The following is an 8,055-nucleotide window of genomic DNA, read 5'->3' as shown; positions in this document are numbered from 1 at the left end:
TTATATTTGGACTGAATACTTTTGTAGTTGTTCACACATTGTTTATTCCTTGTTCACAAAGATGTTCGTATTTACTCAATAATACACACGTAGACCAAGACTTAAATAAAAAATACATACAACATAAAGAATGGATCATATAACAGGAGATGTGTTTGTATGGTTGTCCGAAGGTTCACATTGTTGAATTTATGCTCATATCGTGTTCAAAAGTGTTCATCACATATAAGTTGTTTTGGTGATTTAGTATTGTGTTTAGTAAGAGACATATAAGATGAATTGTAATTGATGTATAGGTTTAATTTGTAGCATTAGCTAAATGATGCATTCGTTTTGTAATAACCCACAATTTCCACATATAGATAATCCACATGATATAACACAGAATGTAATATTGTTTACAAAATACAGACTAACAAAACTTTCTTTAATACATTTATGAGTAACTAAATGTCATCAATTCTAAACTTTCCCCTTTCCTTTATCCTGCGAGGTATGATGACCTGCAAAACAGGTTAGTCCAACAACTGAGCATTAGACTCAAAAGGTCTAGTGAGTGTACAAATTTCAAACAAATAACATACTATCCAAACTAGTAGTTTAGAATCAAACATGTACAGATATAAATATTTATCTATTTCTCTAGCGGTTACACCGCCATATCATCTCTCTCTCTCTCTCTCTCGCGGTTACACCGCCATTACATCCCTCTCGCGGTTACACCTCCATTTCCAAAATAAGAACTTTAATTCAAATAAAGTCTAATCAACATCAACCGGATTTGAAATTCGGACAACCCTACCCGGATATCGAATCCGGACAACTTAGCCGGATATGGAATCCGGTCAACATTGTCCGGATATCTAATTCGGACAACACTTGGAAGCTTTCAGCGATTTAGATATATCGAGTGACCTTTGAGCGGTTTAGGTAGAACCCCGATCGATACTTGTCTAGTTTAGGGGAATATCCGGTCACCCATTGTCTGGTTGAAGAGATATCTGATCACCCTTCACCCGGTTTAAGGAGTTATCCGATCACCCTTTGTCTGGTTTAAGGAATTATCCGGACGTTATGTAAAGCAGTTCATAACGAGCAAGTTTTAACAGCAATTGAATTATTATGCAACAACTAATACTTCAAAGCATAATACACTCACATTTAGAATTTGAGGTTGACCGGATTTCTGTCTGTTCTAATTCTCCAAAATCTGCTCCTAAACACCTTTTTAGAAAGTGTGTGTAAAAAAAACCTCTCTATAACTCCTTTTACTATTTATAGTAAGAGGAGACACTATAGGGGCGGCGCATACTTCCGACTCCCCTCTTCCCCATCAAAATTTAAACAAAGAATTATACACCCACACACACTCTCCTAATCAACCATAATTATATCAAACATAATTTAAAACTTTAAAATACTTAAACCGCATATTACAATATACCCTCCTTAGAAAAAAAATTCCGTCCCGGAATTTCATTATATAAAAAGGTAGGGATATTTCATTCGCATTTCCGACTCTGATTCCCAGGTGGCATCTGGTCCCTTGTGATAACGCCACTGAACTTTTACTAATCCAACCTCTTTGTTTCACAACTTCTTTATTTTAAAGTCAGTAATTTGTTCAGGGGTTTCTTCAAAGCACAATCTTTCATTCACCTTGATTTCGAGTAGCAGCACTGTCGCATCTGGACTTATTAGACACTTCTTTAAATGTCACACATGAAACGTGTCATGGATCCCACTTAATTCTAAAGGAAGTTCTAATTTGTAAGCCACTTCCCCAACCCTTCCAATGATAGGGAATGGTCCAACATATCTTGGACTTAATTTCCCTTTTTTCCCAAATCGCACCATTCCTTTCCAAGGTGATACCTTTAACATCACACTATCACCCACTTGAAACTTAATCCGCTTCCGACGTTTATCTGTGTAACTTCTTTGTCTATCTTGCGCTGCCTTCATTCGTTCTCGAATTACTCCTATTTTATCTGCAGTTTGCTGAACTAATTCAGGCCCAGCTAACTGTTTTTCACCTATTTTGTTCCAACACAAAGGAGTTCAACATTTTCATCCATACAGAACCTCGAAAGGTGTTGCCTGAATACTTGAATGGTAACTATTGTTGTACGCAAATTCTACCAGAGCCAAATGACTATCTCATGACCCTCCAAAATCAATAACACATGCTCTCAGCATATCTTCTAATGTTTGGATAGTTCGTTCACTTTGTCCATCAGTCTGGGGGTGATAAGTTGTACTTAACTTAATCTGTGAACCCATCTCTCTTTGGAAACTCTTTCAAAACATAGAAGTGAATCGACTATCTCTATCAGAAACAATTGATAGAGGAACACCATGACGTGTCACTACCTCATCAATGTATAGTTTTGCCAATCTCCCCATCAACTATGACACTTTCATAGGTAAGAAGTGTGCAGATTTAGATAATTGATCTACTATCACCCATATAGCATCATAACCTTTTGATATTCTCGGCAATTTGGTTATGAAATCCATAGTGATGTGATCCCACTTCCATACTAGAATTTCTAAAGATTGTAACTTACCGTAAGGACGTTGGTGTTCAATCTTTACCTGAAGACATGTTAGGCATTGCTCAACATGTTTAGCTATATCCTTCTTCATACTTGGCCACCAATAGTGTTGCTTCAAATCCGGATACATTTTATTTGTACCTGGATGAATTGCAAAATGTGACTAAAGAGCCTCACCCAAAATACGTTTCCTGAGATCACCATAGCATGGTACCCAAATTATGTTCTAGAAATTCCAAAATTCTTTGTCATCTCTTATCAGATCAGCTATTAATCCACCCAATCTTTCCTGTTTAATCTTATCCTCCTTCATTGCCTCACGCTGAAATTCTCGCAATTCTTCCTGGATACTTGGTAGCAACTTAACTCGTAAAGCTACAGCTTTGATAGTTCCACTTTTCTCTTGTTGGCTTAACGCATCAGCCACTACGTTTGCCTTTCCTGGATGATACAAAATTTCACAATCATAATCACTTACCAATTCCAACCATCTTCTCTGACGCATATTCAGATCTTTCTGATGGAACAGATGTTGCAAACTCTTATGATCTGTGAAGATTTGACATTTCGTTCTGTATAGGTAGTGCCTCCATATGTTTAAAGTGAATACTATCGCTGCCAATTCCATGTCATGTGTAGGATACTTCCTTTCATGATCTTTTAACTGTCTGGAAGCGTAAGCTATTACCTTTCCACGTTGCATCAGTRCACAACCCAAACCCATCTTTGACGCGTCACTATATACCACAACATCTTCCATTCCATCTAGCAAGGATAGAATTGGTGCACTGCATAACTTGTCTTTTTACGTTTGAAAGGCTTGAGCTTGTGCTTCATCCCACTCGTATTTCACATTCTTCTTTGTCAACTTTGTTAATGGAGTATCTATTCGAGAGAAATCTTGTATAAACTTATGATAATACCCAGCTAATCCCAGAAAACTCCTAATTTCAGTTGGAGTCTTTGGGGCTTCCCATTTTTCAATGGCTTCAATCTTCAAAGGATCCACTTTAATGCCTTCTTTTGAGATAACATGCCCCAAAAACTGAACTTCTCGTAGCCAAAATTCACACTTTGACATCTTGGCATACAATCTTTCTTCTTTCAGCAATTCCAGAAGTAATCTCAAATGATGTGCATACTCTTCTTCCGACCGAGAATATATCAAAATATCATCAATAAATACAATCACAAATTTATCGAGATAGGGACGACACACCCTATTCATCATGTCCATAAAGGCTGCTGGCACATTTGTGAGTCCAAAAGGCATAACCAGGAATTCGTAATGACCATAACGTGTACGGAATCCGTCTTCGATACATCTTCATTCTGAATATTCAATTTATGATAACCGAACTAAATCAATTTTCAAAAAATAAGTAGCCACAACCAATTGATCAAATAAATCATCAATTCTTGGGAAAGCATACTTATTTTTGATTATCAGTTTATTCAGCTCCCGGTAATCAATGTACATTCTCATTGATCCATCCTTCTTTTTCACAAAAAGCACTGGCGCACCCCACGGGGAAGTACTTGGTCGGATAAAACCTTTATCCAACAATTCTTTTAATTGAGACATTAACTCATTTAACTCAGAAGGAGCTAGTCTATATGGTGCATGTGCAACGGGTGTTGTTACAAGAAGTAATACAATCGTTCGATCTGGAGGTAGACTTATCACATCTTCTGGAAATACCTCAGGAAATTCCCTTACGACTGGATATCCTCCATCTTTCCCTTTTCTTTCTTCATATCAGTAGCATATGCAAGAAAACTAACACATCCCTTCTGTACATACTTTCGAGCCTTTAAAACTGAAATAAGTCTAGAGTAACGATCTCGTCGATCCCCATAAATCACAACCTTTCCTTTTCCCGGTAAGTCTATATGAATCATCTTTTCATCATAGACTATATTGGCTTGGTTTTTAGCTAACCAATCCATGCCTATAATTATATCAAATTCCCTTAAAGGCAAGGGAAATAACTGTATAGGCACCTCATATCCTTCTATACTTATAAAGCATTCATTTATTCTTTCCTTAACCAAAACTTCACTATCATTTACTGTTTCCACAACTAAATCCTCACTTAACGCTTTAGATTCTAAATGTGCGCAGTTAACAAATGATGGTGATACGAAAGAACGATTTGCTCCAGAGTCAAATAAAACTTTGGCACATACCGAATTAACAAGGAATGTACCTGTCACCACTTCAGGGTGTTCTTCCGCCTCGCCTAGTCATCTTAAAGGCTCTCCCTTTTGCATTAGACTCTACCTGTCTTATCCCTCCTCGACCACTTGGATTAACACGATTATCCATTTGCCCATGACTTGTTGGTACATACCCAGATCCTCGGCCCCTAGTATATCCAGATTTTCGACCTCCAGCAAAACCAGAACCTCGTCCCTTCGCTTGCGGACAATCAGCGTTCACATGTTGAGATGAATTACAAGTAAAACATCTTTGCGTCATCCGATAGTATTGAGCTATATGTCCTGGTTCCTGACATTTAAAACATACTCGCGACTCCATATTGCAATTTCCCTGATGTTTTTTATGACATCATGTGCATGCCTTATTAGCAAACCTTGAGACTGGTCGATTCAAACTTTCCATAAATCTTGGTCTACGAAAATCGGTTATTGTAGCTTCTCCCTTTCTTTTCTCTCCAACCTTTTCTTGTGGTTGTCGGTTAATATCTTGTTATAGTATTTCAGCAGTTTCAACTGCGGCTTGAAATGTTGTCGGATTCCTGGATATCACATACTTCCGGAGATTAGATTCTAAACCCCAGATGTACTTTCTTACTTTACTGTTTTYMGATATGATATAGGCTTCAGCAAACCGAGATTGTTCCATGAAAACTTATGTATACTGGTGGACTGACATACTTCCCTATTCAAGATGAAGGAAATCATATTCTAACTTTCGTACTGCCGCTTCAGGACAATACTGCATTTTAAACTTGATCACAAATTCTTCCCACAACATAGTTTTCAAAATGTTTGGATCTGAACTTGACAGAACTTCCCACCAATACAAAGCACTTGACCTCAATCGGGATACAGCAAACATAACTTTATCTTCTTCTGCACTTTTACTAATCTATAGACTCAGCTCAATTTCTTTAAGCCAACACATGGCTTTAACACGCTCCCTAGAAAATTTAGGAGGTTTACAAGCAAGAAACATCTTGATATCTCCTCCTTTCTGTACTGAAGACGAAGTAAGGGGTACAGATGTACCAGTTATCGGGGTACTAGCTCCGGCTTCCTCCTGATAATCGGGATTTCTTACTACTTCTGGATTATTTTGGGTTGTACGTCCCAACAAGTTCACCAAAATTTCTTGGAACTTTCCCAACTCTGCTGCCAACACTTCCTGGGTAATAAATCTGGGATCAGGAACATTGTGTCCACCCCTTACTCTTCCTCTACCACGACCAGACGTTGAACTTTCTTGGGCCGACAATTCATGTTCTTGTCTAGTACCTCTACCTCTTCCTCGACCGCTGCTGCGACTTCGCGTTTCTATTGTCATTACATGTTCTGGGTCCTTTCCTTGTGTTACGTTTCTTCTTCCCCGACCTATTTCATAACTGGTAGAGGTCCTTTCCGATTGATTAAGATTATCTGCCATTTTTTAGTTGTACGTCTCTTTCTGTACATTTAAACACATATGATTATTCACATAATCAAAACATAATAACACGTTTATCCTCAAGTCTATCCATAACTCAGATTATATCAGTCATATATAATTTATCTTTCTCATAATAGGTTCAGCTATAACATATTCCCCATGTTCATAGTCCCAGGGAAACCTATTATCATAATTTCCACACCTCTAGTTTAAGTCTAAGTATTTCAAAAATACCCAAATCCCTTAAAATAAGGCTTTGATACCAACTGTAACAACCCACAATTTCCACATATAGATAATCCACATGATATAACACAAAATGTAATATGGTTTACAAAATACGGACTAACAAAAACTTTCTTTAATACATTTATGAGTAACTAAATGTCATCAATTTTAACTTTCCCCTTTCCTTTATCCTACGAGGTATGATGACCTGCAAAACAGGTTAGTCCAACAACTAAGCATTAGACCCAAAAGGTCTAGTCAGTGTACAAATCTCAAACAAATAACATACTTTCCAAACTAGTAGTTTAGAATCAAACCTGTACAGATATAAATATTTATCTATTTTTCTTGTAGTTACACTGCCATATCATCTCTCTCTTGCAGTTACACCGTCATTACATCTCTCTTGCGATTACACCGCCATTACATCTCTCTCACGGTTACACCGCCATTACATCTCTCTCGTGGTTACACCGCCATTTCATCCCTCTCGCGGTTACACCGCCATTTCATCCCTCTCGCGGTTACACCGCCATTACATCCCTCTCGCGGTTACACCGCCATTACATCCCTCTCGCGGTTACACCGCCATTTCCAAAATAAGAACTTTAATTCAAAATAAAGTCTAATCAACATCAACCGGATTTGAAGTCGGGACAACCCTACCCGGATATAGAATCCAGACAACTTCGTCGGATATGGAATCCGGTCAACATTGTCCGAATATCTAATTCAGACAACACTTGGAAGCTTTAAGCGACTTAGATATTGTAATAACTTGGTTATTATTATTTTGATTATAAATCTATATATATAACATATGTATGTATGTTATGTATGTATATGATTTGTGTGTGGGAGCATTTAAAAGAAGAAAAGAAGGGGAGAGGGTCGGCTATTAAGCCGCCTCTCAATTCCCTTGTGGTTATGTGTGTTGATATAAATAGAATTTATGAAGAGAAAACACACAACACACTTTCCATATTTAGAAGTTTTTCTCTGAGAATTTGAAGAATTCGCACAAGAAGAAGAAGAAAAAGGTTTCAACAGCTTTGATTCTCGATTTGTTAAGGTGAGTGTGTTAAGAGCTCTGGATATGAATTGCTTTCATACAAATTGATAAGCATTTAGAACTGATTATGTTGAATTCTATAGCATTTTATGGAAGTTCATGATTAAACCGTACAAGTGTTGTCCGAATTATATTCCGGATAACTAAACCGGCCGAGAGGTGACCGGTGTATCGTCTAAACCGGTCATGTGGTGATCGGTTTATTTCTAAACCGCTTGTGAGAAAAGGTTTAAGTCTATAAATCGGCTAAGGGGTGACCGGTATACTTTAAACCGGTCAAAAGGCTAAATGATGTATTGTCCGGTATACTCTAAACTGGACAAAGGGTGAACGGTGTATCGTCCGGTTTACTCTAAACCGGACAACGTTATAATTGAAGTATTGACCGGACTTGTAAATCGGACAAGAATGTTATATTTTCATGTTTATAATGACTGGATTGCTAAACCGGACAAGGGAGTTGGTTTATTTTCAAAGTGTTTTTGACCGGACTTCTAATCTGGACAAGTCTGATCGGACTTCAAGTCCGGATAAAAAGGAGATGT

Source organism: Cynara cardunculus, assembly GCF_001531365.2.
Source record: "Cynara cardunculus var. scolymus isolate 2C chromosome LG 13, CcrdV1, whole genome shotgun sequence".
NCBI lineage: Eukaryota > Viridiplantae > Streptophyta > Magnoliopsida > Asterales > Asteraceae > Cynara > Cynara cardunculus.
This window is presented reverse-complemented; position numbering follows the sequence as displayed.